This window comes from Ranitomeya variabilis, chromosome 6 (assembly GCF_051348905.1).
Source record: "Ranitomeya variabilis isolate aRanVar5 chromosome 6, aRanVar5.hap1, whole genome shotgun sequence".
Lineage (NCBI taxonomy): Eukaryota > Metazoa > Chordata > Amphibia > Anura > Dendrobatidae > Ranitomeya > Ranitomeya variabilis.
Window position 1 is genome coordinate 328,869,855 of NC_135237.1, and position 18,662 is coordinate 328,888,516.

Below are 18,662 nucleotides of genomic sequence, written 5' to 3' on the forward strand. Positions count from 1 at the left end.
ACTGTTGCCTTCCCTCCTCCACCAGCAAAAGTCACTATAAATTTTAAAAAAATGACCTTTTAGTTATGTGTACAGCCATACAAAATGGGACTTTGCACATAACAGTTGTTAATCATTGTTGTTGCAAATCAATTGACTACGCACCTCTTTTGCTCACTAATCCTTCAACAGCATCTTCATATTGTGTTGGACCATTTGCCATTTCAGCATTCCCGTTGGAATGGTGCCTGTGGTTGTAAAAAGCTGCCTTTTTTGGGTAGGCGTTCATTACATGATGAACCGCTGCAATGCTGCACATAAATTAATCCGTCTTAGACTGTTGTGAAAAGAGCCACACATAAATATTAAGATTTTAAAATGTGGTCTTACAATACATTTTGTGGTGGTTGAAATAGAAGTTTTGGTCATAAAAGATATTCTATGTTAACTGACATTAAATGAGATGTGAACAAACTTTTGTTATAACATAAACCCACCCCCTCCGCTGCACTCACCCTCCCGCACTGTATTGCGCCGCTATCTGCCACTGCGAACAGTTGATTGAGACTCCCGCTGCATTTGAGTGCGCAAGCGCGCAGACAGATGTTTATATCCAGAGCGTGGCAACGCGCCCATTGATTTGAATGGATGCGTGGACCCGCTCAGCACTGTAACGTGAGCCGTAGCGTGGGGGCGCATGTCAAAGCGGGAGGCTTTTGCTACTGGTATGAGCGCAGGAGAGCAACGCGATACAGAGTGGGAGGGTAAATGCAGTGTTGGGGGTGCTTTTATGTAATAACAAAAAAAATATACACATGTCATCTTGTTATGTAATTTTTATGTTGACACAACTAAATGCACTCATTTGCCTCAGAATGATTTTTAAAGTCCTTTTAAATTGAATGTGTTATATTATAATAGTTCTTTCATAAAGTCACGGAATGAAGAGGCGAGAGAGTGGATGAAATTGTGCATGAAACACCGTAACCAGCAAGATACAAGTAGCTGTGGCGTTTTGGTAATGAAGGTAATTGCTTTCCTACACCTATTACCTGATTTATGTTTATGGCTGTTCCTCGTTGCTGAAATTAAAGAAAATTACATATGTGTCATAGTATTGGCAGTTGTGATCCTTGCAAAATAAATTAGTACCTCACACCAACCTAAAGCTTTTATTTTGCCTTTTTTTTTTATTTGTGTTTCAACAGCTTACACTTTCATTGTAGTAGAAATGCGTGTTGTTGCTACCATGAGGGCTATCCACTAGCGGGGAGGGGGTGACCAGGCAATTGCCTAGGGCCACATGTGTCCATGGTGGCTGATTTCAGCCTCCGCCGATGGACATTACTATATATTAATAATCTATGCAGGTTTCAGGGCTGCCGCTTTCTTTCTACAGCGATGCAGCCGATCGTAGAGGTGGGCACTCCCGCCACTGTGCCCGGGCCCCCGTTCTCCTCACACCTCCTTCCTCTTGGCACACCACCTATTGGAAGGAGGTGGGATGCGCCTCATCAGAGCGGCAGCAGTTGCAGGGTTATGACGTGGAGCGGGCACTCCACGTCACATGCGATTCCTTTAGCAGTACAACGTGCAGGGCTCCATGTCTCTGGACCGCTGTGAAGATCAATGTCACGGCGTAGGAGGAGTACAGAGGAGCAGTAATATCAAATTCGGTTAAGTATGAGGTGCTGCATAGTGGATGGCCCATACCTATGTTGCACTGTATAGGGGTCATACCTCTATGTGGCATTATATGGCACTAGACTGTATATTGGCCATACCTCTATGTGGCAATGAATATGGGGAACAATATGGCAATGTAATGTATATGGGTCAGACCTCTATGAGGCTCTGCATATGGGCCATACCTTTATGTATCACTTTATATATGGTGCACTCAATGGCACTGACTGTATATGAGCCAGTATAACTGCATAAGGGGCACTATATGGCACTATTACTGTATACTGTGCACTATAACTGTATCTGGTGTACTATGATGGTATATAGGGCAGTATAACTGTATAAGGGGCACTCTATGTGATACTAACTGTATGGGACACTATATGGCTAAATTTCTGTATATGGGGCTCTTTATGGCACTATAATTGTATATAAAGCATAACTATGCGGCAATTATTGTATATTAGGTTTAAATAAGTGCCACTATTATTGTATACTAGCTGTACTACCCGGCTTCGCCCGGGTTAATAACTGATGTTAGCAAAATAGAATGTGTTAAGAAAAATGTGTTCTGCACACAAAAAACATAAAACAAATAGAAATGTAATTATTTAAAGGCAAAAACTAAGCCCCGTGTCCATATTCCCATCATACATCCTCCATCCCATAGTCCTGTGCCCATATACCCATCCCATAGTCCCGTGCCCATATACCCATCATACACATCCTCCATTCCATAGTCCCATGCTCATATACCCATCCTCCATCCCATAGTCCCGTGCCCATATACCCATCACACATCCTCCATCCCATAGTTCCGTGACCATATACTCATTATGACATCTTCACCATGGCAACCATTCTGACAACATCGTAACCATGGCAACCAATATAACATAACCGTCACCATTACAACCTATTATGACATTATTGTCACCACTGCAACCTATTATGACATCGTTGCCGTGGCCACCATTATGACATTTCCGTTGATACACACACTTTTCCTTTCACAGTAACTGTTAGTTATAGCACCTCACTTCTCTCATTATCCCATCACGCCTCTCATTTTCCCGGTCACATCTCTCATTTTCCCCCTCACGTCTCTCATTTTTCCATCACACCTCTCATTTTCTCCCCTCACTTCTATCATTTCCCCCCTAACACCTGTTATTTTGACCTCACACCTGTCTTTTTCCAATCACTCCACTATTTTCCCCTCACTCCTCTGCTTTTGCACTCGCACCTCTTCACTTTCACCTCACACCTCATTTTCCCCTCAGTATATACCTGTATGTCATCTGCTCCTGTATATAGTATATACCTGTATGTCATATCCTCCTGTATATAGTATATACCTGTATGTCATATCCTCCTGTATATAGTATATACCTGTATGTCATCTCACCTGTATATAGTATATACCTGTATGCCATCTGCCTTGTATATAGTATATGCTTGTATGTCATCTCCTCCTGTATATAATATATAGCTGTATATCATCTCCTCCTGTATATAGTATATATGTGTATGTCATCTCGCCTGTATATAGTATATACCTGTATGCCATCTCCCCTGTATATAGTATATATGTGTATGTCATCTTCCCTGTATATAGTATATACCTGTATGCCATCTCCTCCTGGCTGTCAATTTGCCTCCAACAATTTCCCTTTCACTTTTTCCCCATTATGTAGATAGGGGCAAAATTGTTTCGTGAATTGGAACGTGCGGGGTTAAAATTTCGACTCACAACATAGCCTATGACGCTCTCGGGGTCCAGATGTGTGACTGTGCCAAATTTTGTGGCTGTAGCTGCGACGGTGTAGATGCCAATCCCGGACATACACACATACTACATCCACAAAGCACTCCATGGCTCAGCACCACCCTACATCTCCTCTCTGGTCTCAGTCTACCAACCTACCCGTGCCCTCCGCTCTGCTAATGACCTCAGGTTAGCATCCTCAATAATCAGAACCTCCCACTCCCGTCTCCAAGACTTTACACGTGCGGCGCCGATTCTTTGGAATGCACTACCTAGGTTAATACGATTAATCCCCAATCCCCACAGTTTTAAGCGTGCACTAAAAACTCATTTGTTCAGATTGGCCTACCGCCTCAACGCATTAACCTAATTATCCCTGTGTGGCCTATTAATAAAAAAACAACAACATAATCACGTTCCTTCATCATGTTCTCATACACTTTATGCAGTTAATAGCCTCTGTGTCTGTACTGTTACATACTTAGGCAGTTAACTGGTTCATGCAGCTTTACATGAACACCCGAGCCTTACACTATGGCTGGTCCAAATAACTAAAGCAATTGTTACCATCCACCTCTTGTGTCTCCCCTTTTCCTCATAGATTGTAAGCTTGCGAGCAGCAGGGCCCTCATTCCTCCTGGTATCTGTTTTGAACTGTGATTTCTGTTATGCTGTAATGTCTGTTGTCTGTATAAGTCCCCTCTATAAGTTGTAAAGCGCTGCGGAATATGTTGGCGCTATATAAATAAAATTATTATTATTATTATTACATACATACACACATACACACATACACACACACCCACATTCAGCTTTATATATTAGATGTTGCATAAATATGCGGCACTTTTACTCTATTTGTAGGCTTAACTATGCAGGACTATTACTGTATATGGGGCAAAACTATCTGGCCCTATAATTGTATGTTTGGACATAACTATTTGGCACTATTACTATATGTATGTGAATAAATTTGCTGTACTGCTGCTGTATATGGTGCAAAAATGCTTATTACTATTTACTGTATGGGCTTAACTATGCAGCACTATTTACTGTATATGGAGCTTAACTATGTGCACTATTACTGAATTTAGGGCATAACAATGCAGCAATATTACTGAATGGGACCATAATAATGCTGCACTATTACTGTATGGGGAATAACTTATGCGCTATTACTGTGGTGCATAAATGCTGCACTATTAATTTATGTGGTATAAAACCTGCGTTACTACTGTATGTGGCCTAACTGCCGCGCTATTACTGTATGTGGGCCTTAACGGTGCTGCATTACCTCTTTATGGAGGCACATTACTATTTTTTGGAGCCTAAGACAGGTTATTATTGTTTATTAGCCTTCACTATTATTGTTGTTGTAAACGGTGGCGTATTACTATTTATAGCCTATAACCGTATGGCCATCATAACTACAATAATGCAGCCCATTACTGCCCACGATAAATGATAATTTGAAGGCCCATTATACCACGACAAATAATAATGAAACCCATTATAGCCGAACATAACTAATAATGCAGTCCATTAGGCCACCTTAGCTAATAATGCAGGCCCATTATACAACACCTAAACTAATAATGCATTCCGTTATACCCCCATAACTAATAATGCAGCACTTTAGGCCCCCTTAGCTAAGAACGCAGGGCCATTATATCCTATAACTAATAATGCAGCCCATTATACACCCATAAATAATAATGCAGCCCATTATACCCCCCATAACTAATAATGCAGCCCATTATACCACCATAACTAATAATGCAGCACATTATACAACTCATAACTAATAAAGCAGGTCAATTATGGGAGTCGTTTATTTTATCATATTTATCTATTATTACTGCTAAAATCTAGATTTATCTCTGTGGCTCCTTTCACACTTCCGTATTCTCGAAATGTATGTAAACATACTCCTAAACGCAAGCGTATTCGCCTACATTCCAAAAGAGTGGAGCCGATATTTTAACGCCGAAACGCTTCGCTACGTGTATCAACGTGTATGGTAAGTGTAGCGGTATACATATACGCAGCTTGGTTAGCCGACAAAAAGCAGGCATATGGTATTACAACCTGTTCCTAATCCAACGCGGATGCGCCTGCTGCAATTGCCACGTATGAGGAAATACGTTCTATATGCGGGGCAAGTTGACTCAACTATACTGTGTCAGTACTAAATTTCCAAACCTACGGCCCCACCTGTAATTATGCCCAGGGCCCAGCTTTGCATCTAAAAAGGCCCTGTTTGTCTCATCATAAATAAATGTTGGAATATAGAAATTGATGACATCTACAAATGCAGAGGTCCTTGGCCAATAGATAGTGAGAAACTATCATAGAAAATGTTTTTTGGTTTCCTACAATTGTGAAATAAGGTTTAGATGTACCATAACATATGCAATTGTTTTTTTAGTTTGCAGAAGAATTTCTTTGGAAAAAACAAATTGATGGCGTGGAGACAACTGGAAAAGCTGTAGAGGAAGCACGAATGGACATAGCGTGCTCCCTGATACAGTATCTAAAGGTATAACCCCACATTCTCAGAACATTATACTAGCATTCTATTTTCTATGTCTCACAATCATTGTTATAACCATCAGTGACATGTATAATTAAAAATGTCTTTCCTTTTAAAATCCCTCAGGTTGGCGCCCCTTCAGTAGGCAGTAGGGTCAGCATAGAGCCTGGATGGGAGAAGAGGAGACAATGATGACGTCAGGCCGGGCCCTGACTGGCTGGCGGCGGTCACGTGGCCCGCTTCCCTTTTAAGAAGGGGATGAGGTGCCAGCGCCCTCACTTCGTTGCCGCCAGCCACTGAGTTGTACCTTGGTAAGTATGTCTGCTTTTTTAGATGCCTTGCTGGAGCAAGTCAGAAGGAGGATCGCTTAGGAGGGACCTGGATGGCTTCTCCCGGCGCTGGATGGAGCTCCTTCAGGTGGTGAGTATGGCGCTGCGGGAGGGAGGGCTGAGGCCTTCTTTCTGGCGTGACGGGGAGCGGTAATGGCACTGGCGCAGAGCAAAGCAGGAAGCAGCGCAGCGGCCGGTATGTGTGTGGCGCCGGTCCTTGTGGAGGGCGATCGATTGCTGGACGTGGATGCGGCGGCAGCGGTGAGTGCCCCGGCGCTGGAAGAGGACTCGGCACATGTGCTGGGCCTGCATGATGTCCCCGGTAGGGCGGGCCTTGGCACACGTGCAGAGGCCGTGTCTGATAGTGCGGCAGTGGTGTCTGATCCCCGGGAAACACGTGCTGCTGAGAGGATGGCAGCGGATGACGGGGACGGCAGTTACACTGGTGTATGTGCGCAGCAGGCCCTCGCCATTGGTTGGAGCGAGCAGATGGCATCGGCAGTTGATGGGGAGGCGGGGCCTGCTGCTGGTATGAAGACTGCTACGTGTGAATGGGAACGCATGGCTTTAGATGCGGCTGAGTTAAATGTGGTTTCGAAAAGGAGCTGCAGATCAGGGAGACCTGTGTCTAAGATGGCTGCAAAACGCCCAAAACGTACCACCTTGGTGCCGGAACGCTTATGCGCGGGGACTGGCCCTGTGCTGCGTGGTTCGGGTCGGGGGAAGCGCAGAGCTTCTGTGGATGCGATCCCTCCTACGCCGAAAAAGGCTGGTGGTTTTTCGGTGGGCCAGCGTGTGGCGGCCTGCAAGGGAAAAGGGGCGGCTGACCCTTCTGCAACGAAGCCGGACGAGAAAGTGGCCGGCTGTTCTGACTGTTTCGTACCTTCCCCCCACATAGGTTCACGCCATGTGGCTGGGTCGGCTGATATTCAAGGGCCTGCTACGGTTGCAGGAGGTCCGCCCGCGGTGTAGTGTGCTAGCAGTATGGATGTTTTGTTGGCGGGCGTACCCGGGCAGGGTCAGTTGAACCCTTCATTGGAATTATGTATAGAGAGAGCGGTGGAGCGTGTGAGGCAGCGGCGATCGGAGGCTGGGTCACGCTGCGGGTCGAGTTACCGTAGCGGGCGAAGATCGCGCCATTCTTCTGGTGTCTCGCACTCTTGTTCTGTTTTCTCAGGTGCTGGTCGTTTGGCGTTTCGGGGATGACGCCGGAGCAGGTCAAGACGAAGATAAGTTTCCAGGTATCGGCTGCGGGAGCCGCGTCGGTACGGACCACATGGAGATGTGATGTCAGCACCTCGAGTCGTTGAGTCAGCGTTTCCCATCATAGCTGCTGGATCGGCGGATGTGAATCCATGTTCTTCCTCGGAGGTCGTCGTCTCGAGGGACCTGGCCCCTGCGCCTTTTCCAAGTGAGGGCAACTGCGTTGCCGCTTGGGGTAATGGAGGGCCTGTAAATTAATTCCTGTCATTGCTGAAAGCGGCTGTGGAGAAATCCACTCCCTCTGCGGTGACTGCATCTGCAGGTGAGGTGGTCGTCGCCCCGCCGTTGGTTGCGGCGGATACTGGGGCCTGTCCGGGAATTGCCCGGAGGGACTCCAGCTTTTGTGACTTACTGCTTGTTGCGCCCTCCAGTTCGGAGACGGAGAAGGCCAGGGATCTTGCTCTTCATTATCTGCAGCAGTTCGGCTGGATTGTCAACTGGAAGAAGTCGGCGTTGATCCCGTCTCAATCTGTTCAGTTTCTGGGGATGATCCTCGACACTCGACGGACCCGGGTGTTTCTTCCTATGGAGAAACAGGTTTCCATTCGTCACCACTTTGAGGCTGTGCAACGGACGGAAAGGATGACGCTGCGCGCTTGTATGCGTGTCATGGGACTCCTAGTTTCGGCGATGGAGGCAGTGCCGTTAGCTCAGTTTCATTCCCGTTGTCTAAAAAGATTCATCTTGTCCCAGTGGGATCGTTCCTTGAACTCGCTGGACCGCCTTATCGCCATCTCCCCGGAGGTTCGCCAGTCTCTTGGTTGGTGGTTGCGTCCGGGGACGCTTGTTCGAGGGAATTAGTTCCTACACGCTTAAAATAACGGCCATGTGGACAGACCCTTAAAAAGTCAGTGTATGATTCATGTATGCAAAAGCTATTCATTGCTACGCATGTGTTAGGAATCTTGAAGGTTTTGGGGGCCATATGTGATGATTTTTAGGGTCCTAATTACCCAATCTAACTCATGTCCATGTGAATGTAGCCTTATGTGTGGGTGGTGCTTTCTATGAATAACGTTAAAAAAAAAGACACAGTTGTTCTTTTAAGTTACCAAAGGGACATTAACCAGTATTGGCATGGTCTTGGGTAAAAACGCAGAGAAACATTGCTTGCTATGTTTTATTTAAAAACATAGCAGGGAAGCTCTCATTAACAGAGGGCCATTGAATTAAATGGGTTTATACTACTGCACAAACCAAAACACTCTTGTGAAGGGGCCATTATACTTGTCCTGCTACTGGTGGTATATCAATCTGTGATAAATTTGTAGAAACAAACCAATTATTTTTACAATAAATATTTACCCATTGTTGAATATCGACAGACATTCCTTTCCAAAAAAACCTTGTAGATATTGCAGATAGAGTTTTAACAAATCCACCATGTCCTCCCAGTGGAGACGAATGGAATTGTTCGAAGATCTTCCGTGCCTGCTCTGGAGTTTTAACCACCAAACGATGACTGAAGAACAGCTGACCATCTGGAAACAAAATTATAAAAAAGGTTAACTCCACATGTAAATATATAAAGCCAACAAGATCAGACAGATTTCGGATACTTACCCCTTATTGTAAAATTGTCTGCATGCTTTTTTAGTTGATATCGCTGTTTTGATGTGTAATGTTCAGGAAAGTGTCCCGTGAAGAGGAAGTTAAACATGCTAGTATATTTCTCCACCATGACTAAAAACAAGGTGTTGAAAAAAAAAAAATTGACAAGGTAATATAAACAAAAGGATGTATTACTAACACAACAATACTTATAAAAATAAATGTTATGAGTTAATAACTTCACAGTGTGGAGTATAAAAACTCAAATATTTTCTGTACTTGCATCGCACCTGGAAAACATAATATATGTCACATACATCCAAAAGGCTACATTAAGAAGTGACTTCATATATGTTGTAATATACGCGCAGACTGATGCCTATAAGTCGATATGTAATTATTATAATGAGATACCTTATACGAGCCCTTTCTAAAAAAAATTTACTGTATAGGTTTTGAGACACAGGTTTAACCACAATAAAAATTTGTGTAAATACTTAGTGACCTGACTATACGACAATTTCGTAAAATCCAGCACATGACAGAATGGTGATGGGGCCATAGAGGAATATTGCAGGTCTCATACATAGAGCATCCACTCCACAAAGAACAGAAGCAGACTAACACCAGCCGTCTAAAAGAAACACAGTTTTAACACTTTTTGGTGTAAATGACATTAGACCTACTTTACACTGAGCGTTCTCTTGCCCGTGAGAGTGAAATACTGACCGATCCTGCTCCGGGCAAAGTGTATTGATGTGTTGGTGGATGTAGGGAAGTGTTGAGGTGTGTATTGATTTGTCCAGAGGTGTATTGATATATCAGGGGGTCGACAGACATCAATAAAGTTCTGATCTTTCCAGAAAGATCCAGGAAGATCTGGGAAAACACACCCACCTCTCCCCCTTTCTCCGCAGTTCTGATCTTTCCAGAAAGATCCAGGAAGATCTGGGAAAACACACCCACCTCTCCCCCTTTCTCCGACCCCCTCTCAGCTATCTGCAATAAGTGTTAATAATACAATAACGACACCCTTTAAACTCCTGTAATAGCACCTGCACCCTAAGACACCCCATAGTACCCCGTAAGCAGAAATGCGCACGTGCAGACCACCATTAATAGCCCGCATGACATTTATTGCGCAGGATAAATTCTCCCCCATAAACCAGTTCACATGGAGCTATGATCACAGTCACTACCATAGGGGCACATTCACAGAGAGAGATGAGATAGGGGCTCATTCAGATGGAGCGATGATCGCAGTCGTAGCGCACTCACCGCCGTAGCGTCCTCCATAACTGCTTTTCTCCTCTCGGCTATCTGTCCTGAGTGTTCAATTCCTTCCTGGGCATGTATATACTCCCCCCTGCCTTAATCACGCCCTCTGGTGAAATTTCTGGGCATGTATACACTCCCCTTCTCGGCATGTAGTCACTCCCCGCTGCTTTAATCACCCCCCTTTGCAGAAATGAAGACGCCCTGAAATTTCTGAGCATAGTAACGCCCCCCTCCCTTTGTCACGCCCCCTCCCTCACTATTGTGGTTTTAACCAGGCCCCCAGGTGCCATACTCACGCCCGTCCCTGAAATTTTCAGGCATGTTGCCGCCCAGAGCTCCTCTTCTCTCCACCCTGCATCTTCAGCTGTTGCTTGGCCGTGATTGGTCAGTTTGCGCCACGTGACTCCGTAGCCTCGCCCATCCCTACTATCTACGACATGCCGACAAATTTCAGAACACCGGCAGCAGTGCCGGGTATTGAGGTGTGAGACTCACACGAGTTTCTTGCAAGTGTGACCCCGGCCTAACTCAGATTTCGTGTGTGTGTGTCTTTATTTAAGGCCGGGATCACACATGCGAGAAACTCGGACGAGTCTCGCAACTTAATACCCGGCACTGCCGCCGTCACTCGGGAGCGGAGCGTGCAGCTGCATAGAAATACATGCAGCCACACACTCCGCTCCCGAGTGCCGGCGGCAGTGCCGGGTATTAAGATGCGAGACTCGTCCGAGTTTCTCGCATGTGTGATCCTGGCCTAACTCTTTAGGTACCATTTTATTATGTTTATTACTAAACATCGGGCTTTGTATTATCTATAGATATTATCTACCTATTATCTAGTATTGGAAAACCCCTTTAAAGATAGACAAAAAAAAGACAATTTGAGGCTTTGTGGAAAAATCATGAATCGCATGCGCCATTTTGATGAATTTGGCGCAAAAAGCATTAGCAAAAAACACATATCAAAGAAGAAAAAAATTTAAAAAAGGTCTGGGCCTCATTTCCATAATTTATAGCTGTCACTTCCCCAATCTCATCACTCCCTGAGGAAGCATTGGAGGACGAGCAGTGTTCCTGGGTGCTCTAGGTGGCACAGCTTCTCATTATCTTTTTACATTTACTCTTTAGGACTTATCTGATATTACCAATACATAACATTTGCATATTTGTGAACATCTTCAGATCATTTTTGATGTGGCACTTCATTATTTAATTCTATTATGAATTGTTATTTATATTATCTATTGTGCTCTTGTAAAATATTTTGGATGTTTAGGTTTTTTATTACTTAAGGCACAATATTATATGCACATTAATGATATTCTTTATTCAGAATATAGATATATATCTTACAAAACCCACAGCTCTATGCACTTTAGGTCCACTTTCCATATTGAAATGGTGTTCATTATGTAGTATTCAATCATAAGCAACTTCCAGGTCATTCTTCATTATTTATATCACGCCATATGTACACATTGTTGCTATCTGTGCTCCCCTACTAATTTTTATCTAAATTTATCAATGGGTTTTAACTATTGTCTTCTCCACTTAATATTCGCGGCACGAGAGGTCACTACAGGATTTATTATGATATCAGGGCCGAAATTTTAGTTTAAGAAGGAGTTGTCCTATTAGTGGACCACCCCTTTAATGGGAAGGCAAAAAAACAAACACCCGGAACATGTCTGGTAGTGATGAGTGAACGTACTGGGCTAAGCAGTTCTCGGAGCATGCTCGGGCGCTAACCGAGTGACTTCGGCCTGCTGGGGTAATATGTTCCAGTCCCCGCACGTGCGTATCTCACAACACATGCAGGGATTGTCTAATGGCCGGGAGACAGGCAGCCACGGGGACCCGAACAGATTATGGGAGCGCGCCCATGTCACTCGGATAGCATCAGAGCATGCTCAGATAACACCTTATCCCAGCACGTTCGCTCATCACTAATGTCCAGCCATTTTGGGACTGTTTTATATGTGTTTTTAGCTCTAAAAAACACTAGCGTTTTATTCATTACTTGATGAATGACATAAAATTGAGAAAATCTCCCCCCTCCTCCAACAATAAATAAAAAAATAATGCTACAAAAACAAATAAAAATGTTTACAGAAGCCAAGATAAAGCTTTAATAAAACACGCTTCAGGGTACAACAAAAATGCTGCGATTGCCTAAAAAATGACATTGTGTGAACATGGCCTTATGGGGTCCATCATGACACGACCCCTGGAAGAGCACAGATGTGAGAGGGACATTCCTCATACTTTACAGAGGCAGCGCCTGGAGCAGCTATGGTTTTACTATCAGAGGATACAAGGCATAACGGAGCACTACAACTCCCAGCCAGCTCTGACAACCTGCCGCACAATCAGCGGAGTGTAAACGCGTGGTTACCAGCCGCAGCTCCGACCTGCCAGCAGCGCGCGTTACGCCGCCAGTTCCACTCGTACTCACAGCGGTCCCCAGGCGGCTCCCGGCCCGGTCAGCTGGGCACTCGTCTCTCCGCCGCCGGCCGCCCCTTCCTCACACTCGCAGCTGCCTGTTGCTCTCGGTGCAGCGCTTCCCGTGCTGCCTTTTTTTTTTCCTTTCAAAAAACTTTATTGACAGCGGCAAACGTGTTTAGCCTTGTTCTGTGCACATAGCGTTACTGTCTCCAGTGTGTGAGGTGCGGCTGCTATGTGCTGGGACCTCACAGCAGCCTGTACTCGGGGAATACATGGGTGACAATGCCAAGCTTTCATGCCGGAAATCTGTGGTAAAAAGCTTTGAAAAGTGGCGAAATGTTCTCCCAATGCGGTTCTGTGCACAGATGTTAGACCTTTTTCTCGTTATTTTTGCCCAGCACTATCTTAAGCTGGAGTCACACTAGCAATTTTAACCCCTTCAAGCCCCAGCCTGTTTTCACCTTTCTGACGGGGCCAATTTTTACAATTCTGACCCTTTATGAGGTTACTAGATGGCAGCCCGATTCTAAAGAATCGGGAGTCTAGAATCCATATATACTTTATTTATTCAAATGTAAGAATAATACAATTAATAAATAATAGTAAGAAAGAACAAAAAATGGCTGCACTCACCAGCTCTTGACAATTCTTGACAGTACGGCACATTTCTGATTGGTCGCTCGGGGCAGGCGGCAACCAATCAGAAAAGTGCCGCGCACCACGAAGGCATATATCTTTGTCCACCCTGAGCGGGTGTAGGACGCTGGTGACGTCACTTATCTCCGGACATTATCTCCGGACAAAGCCACGGAAGTTGGCACAAATTGCCGGAAGTAGTATTCTAGGCAATTATATATTAGATTCTAATGTTATCAGTGTTTACCTTTGAACGTTTATATTGTATTGTCCTGTCACCAGCCATGTGTACGATTATCGGCCGAAAGCCTCTCTGGAACCAATAATCACCCCATGTAAAGGTATCTTTATAAGTTAAAGATTCAGAATACTATGACTTTTATCATATCCTGAACAGTCAAGTTTTTTATGAACCGTTAAGGTTTTCTGGTTGAAGTAAAAAAAACTCTGAGTGTTTACAGTTTGAAACCATAAAATGTTGAAAAATTATGTCATTCTTGAGTATATCACTCAATGGTGCTCATAAACGTGTCAAATTTGATCTATAATATACTTTAATATACGCTACTTTAATCTTTAATATACTTAAGAACAGGGCCCCAGACATCACACAGGGGGTCTGAAACACCGCACAGTGGTCCAAAATATCGCTGTGCTCTGCCTGGGGCCCCATATGCTGCCTGGGGCCCCTGTGCTCTGCCTGGAGACCCATATGCTGCCTGGGGCCCCTGTGCTCTGCCTGGGGCCCCTGTGCTCTGCCTGGGGCCCCATGTTCTGCCTGGGGCCCCTGTGCTCTGCCTGGGGCCACTGTGCTCTGCCTGGGGCCCCATATGCTGCCTGGGGCCCCTGTGCTCTGCCTGGGGCCCCATATGCTGCCTGGGGCCCCTGTGCTCTGCCTGGGGCCCCTGTGCTCTACCTGGGACCACTGTGCTCTGCCTGGGGCCCCATATGCTGCCTGGGGCCACTGTGCTCTGCCTGGGGCCCCTGTGCTCTGCCTGGGGCCCCATGTTCTGCCTGGGGCCACTGTGCTCTGCCTGGGGCCACTGTGCTCTGCCTGGGGCCCCATATGCTGCCTGGGGCCCCTGTGCTCTGCCTGGGGCCCCATATGCTGCCTGGGGCCCCTGTGCTCTGCCTGGGGCCCCTGTGCTCTGCCTGGGGCCCCATGTTCTGCCTGGGGCCCCTGTGCTCTGCCTGGGGCCACTGTGCTCTGCCTGGGGCCCCATGTTCTGCCTGGGGCCACTGTGCTCTGCCTGGGGCCCCATAAGCTGCCTGGGGCCCCTGTGCTCTGCCTGGGGCCACTGTGCTCTGCCTGGGGCCCCATATGCTGCCTGGGGCCCCTGTGCTCTGCCTGGGGCCCCATATTCTGCCTGGGGCCCCTGTGCTCTGCCTGGGGCCCCATATGCTGCCTGGGGCCCCTGTGCTCTGCCTGGGGCCCCTGTGCTCTGCCTGGGGCCCCATGTTCTGCCTGGGGCCCCTGTGCTCTGCCTGGGGCCACTGTGCTCTGCCTGGGGCCCCATATGCTGCCTGGGGCCCCTGTGCTCTGCCTGGGGCCCCATATGCTGCCTGGGTCCCCTGTGCTCTGCCTGGGGCCCCTGTGCTCTGCCTGGGGCCCCATATGCTGCCTGGGGCCCCTGTGCTCTGCCTGGGGCCCCTGTGCTCTGCCTGGGGCCCCATGTTCTGCCTGGGGCCCCTGTGCTCTGCCTGGGGCCACTGTGCTCTGCCTGGGGCCCCATATGCTGCCTGGGGCCCCTGTGCTCTGCCTGGGGCCCCATATGCTGCCTGGGGCCCCTGTGCTCTGCCTGGGGCCACTGCGCTCTGCCTGGGGCCCCATAGGCTGCCTGGGGCCCCTGTGCTCTGCCTGGGACCACTGTGCTCTGCCTGGGGCCCCATATGCTGCCTGGGGCCCCTGTGCTCTGCCTGGGGCCCCATATGCTGCCTGGGGCCCCTGTGCTCTGCCTGGGGCCCCTGTGCTCTGCCTGGGGCCCCATGTTCTGCCTGGGGCCCCTGTGCTCTGCCTGGGGCCACTGTGCTCTGCCTGGGGCCCCATATGCTGCCTGGGGCCCCTGTGCTCTGCCTGGGGCCCCATATGCTGCCTGGGGCCCCTGTGCTCTGCCTGGGGCCCCATATGCTGCCTGGGGCCACTGTGCTCTGCCTGGGGCCCCATATGCTGCCTGGGGCCCCTGTGCTCTGCCTGGGTGTAGGACACTGGTGACGTCACTTATCTCTGGACATTAGCTCCGGACATTATCTCCGGACATTATCTCCGGACATTATCTCCGGACATTAGCTCCGGACATTAGCTCCGGACAAAGCCACGGAAGTTGGCACAAATTGCAGGAAGTAGTATTCTAGGCAATTATATATTAGATGGGCATTTCCTGAAGGAAATACATGGTGCTTGAACAGCGCTACCAGCTTTACAGCAGCACTTTTCACACACGGGACTGGGGGGCGCGCTTACTTTTGCACCCGGGGCCGGGGGCGCGCTTACTTTTGCACCCGGGGGCGCACTTACTTTTGCACCCGGAGGCGCACTTACTTTTGCACCCGGGGGCGCACTTACTTTTGCACCCGGGGCCGCACTTACTTTTGGTGGGCGGGGCTCCTCGGCCTCCGATTTGGTTGGTGGGGCCCCTCGTCCTCCGATTTGGTGGGTGGGGACCCTCGGCCTCCGATTTGGTGGGCGGGGACCGGCCTCCGATTTGGTGGGCGGGGACCCTCGGCCTCCGCTTTGGTGGGCGGGGACCCTCGACCTCCGATTTGGTGGGCGGGGACCCTCGGCCTCCGCTTTGGTGGGCGGGGCCCCTCGGCCTCCGATTTGGTGGGCGGGGTCCCTCTGCCTCCGATTTGGTGGGCGGGGACCCTCGGCCTCCGCTTTGGTTGGCGGGGCCCCACGGCCTCCGATTTGGTGGGCGGGGTCCCTCTGCCTCCGCTTTGGTGGGCAGGGCCGCTCGGCCTTCGATTTGGTGGGCGGGGCTCCTCGGCCTCCGATTTGGTTGGTGGGGCCCCTCGGCCTCCGATTTGGTGGGCGGGGCCCCTTATCCTCCGATTTGGTGGGCGGGGACCCTCGGCCTCCGATTTGGTGGGCGGGGCCCCTCGGCCTCCGATTTGGTGGGCGGGGCCCCTCGGCCTCCGATTTGGTTGGTGGGGACCCTCGGCCTCCGATTTGGTGGGCGGGGACCCTCGGCCTCCGATTTGGTGGGCGGGGACCCTCGGCCTCCGATTTGGTGGGCGGGGACCCTCGGCCTCCGATTTGGTGGGCGGGGCCCCTCGGCCTCCGATGTGGTGGGCGGGGCCCCTCGGCCTCCGCTTTGGTGGGCGGGGCCGCTCGGCCTTCGATTTGGTGGGCGGGGCTCCTCGGCCTCCGATTTGGTTGGCGGGGACCCTCGGCCTCCGATTTCGTGGGCGGGGACCCTCGGCCTCCGCTTTGGTGGGTGGGGACCCTCGGCCTCCGATTTGGTGGGCGGGGACCCTCGGCCTCCGATTTGGTGGGCGGGGACCCTCGGCCTCCGATTTGGTGGGCGGGGACCCTCGACCTCCGATTTGGTGGGCGGGGACCCTCGGCCTCCGCTTTGGTGGGCGGGGCCCCTCGGCCTCCGATTTGGTGGGCGGGGTCCCTCTGCCTCCGATTTGGTGGGCGGGGACCCTCGGCCTCCGCTTTGGTTGGCGGGGCCCCACGGCCTCCGATTTGGTGGGCGGGGTCCCTCTGCCTCCGCTTTGGTGGGCAGGGCCGCTCGGCCTTCGATTTGGTGGGCGGGGCTCCTCGGCCTCCGATTTGGTTGGTGGGGCCCCTCGGCCTCCGATTTGGTGGGCGGGGCCCCTTATCCTCCAATTTGGTGGGCGGGGACCCTCGGCCTCCAATTTGGTGGGCGGGGACCCTCGGCCTCCGATTTGGTGGGCGGGGCCCCTCGGCCTCCGATTTGGTGGGCGGGGCCCCTCGGCCTCCGATTTGGTTGGTGGGGACCCTCGGCCTCCGATTTGGTGGGCGGGGACCCTCGGCCTCCGATTTGGTGGGCGGGGACCCTCGGCCTCCGATTTGGTGGGCGGGGCCCCTCGGCCTCCGATGTGGTGGGCGGGGCCCCTCGGCCTCCGCTTTGGTGGGCGGGGCCGGGCCCCTCGGCCTCCGCTTTGGTGGGCGGGGCCGCTTGGCCTTCGATTTGGTGGGCGGGGCTCCTCGGCCTCCGATTTGGTTGGCGGGGACCCTCGGCCTCCGATTTGGTTGGCGGGGCCCCTCGGCCTCCGATTTGGTGTGTGCTCTGCCTGGGGCCACTGTGCTCTGCCTGGGGCCCCATGTTCTGCCTGGGGCCACTGTGCTCTGCCTGGGGCCCCATAAGCTGCCTGGGGCCCCTGTGCTCTGCCTGGGACCACTGTGCTCTGCCAGGGGCCCCATATGCTGCCTGGGGCCCCTGTGCTCTGCCTGGGGCCACTGTGCTCTGCCTGGGGCCCCATATGCTGCCTGGGGCCCCTGTGCTCTGCCTGGGGCCCCATATGCTGCCTGGGGCCCCTGTGCTCTGCCTGGGGCCCCATATGCTGCCTGGGGCCCCTGTGCTCTGCCTGGGGCCCCTGTGCTCTGCCTGGGGCCCCATGTTCTGCCTGGGGCCCCTGTGCTCTGCCTGGGGCCACTGTGCTCTGCCTGGGGCCCCATATGCTGCCTGGGGCCCCTGTGCTCTGCCTGGGGCCCCATATGCTGCCTGGGTCCCCTGTGCTCTGCCTGGGGCCCCTGTGCTCTGCCTGGGGCCCCATATGCTGCCTGGGGCCCCTGTGCTCTGCCTGGGGCCCCTGTGCTCTGCCTGGGGCCCCATGTTCTGCCTGGGGCCCCTGTGCTCTGCCTGGGGCCACTGTGCTCTGCCTGGGGCCCCATATGCTGCCTGGGGCCCCTGTGCTCTGCCTGGGGCCCCATATGCTGCCTGGGGCCCCTGTGCTCTGCCTGGGGCCACTGCGCTCTGCCTGGGGCCCCATAGGCTGCCTGGGGCCCCTGTGCTCTGCCTGGGACCACTGTGCTCTGCCTGGGGCCCCATATGCTGCCTGGGGCCCCTGTGCTCTGCCTGGGGCCACTGTGCTCTGCCTGGGGCCCCATATGCTGCCTGGGGCCCCTGTGCTCTGCCTGGGTGTAGGACACTGGTGACGTCACTTATCTCTGGACATTAGCTCCGGACATTATCTCCGGACATTATCTCCGGACATTAGCTCCGGA

General features: G+C 50.5%; 1 protein-coding gene across 1 annotated transcript in view; it reads right to left on the minus strand.

The window, feature by feature from the left end:
- Window positions 1–13,095, minus strand: part of LOC143782402 (uncharacterized) — a 106,364-nt gene extending 93,269 nt beyond the window's left edge. Inside the window, exon 1 of the mRNA XM_077269803.1 lies at window positions 12,843–13,095. The gene's annotated coding sequence lies outside the window, so the exon portion shown is untranslated. The remainder of the gene's footprint in view (window positions 1–12,842) is intronic.
- Window positions 13,096–18,662: the final 5,567 nt, after the last annotated feature.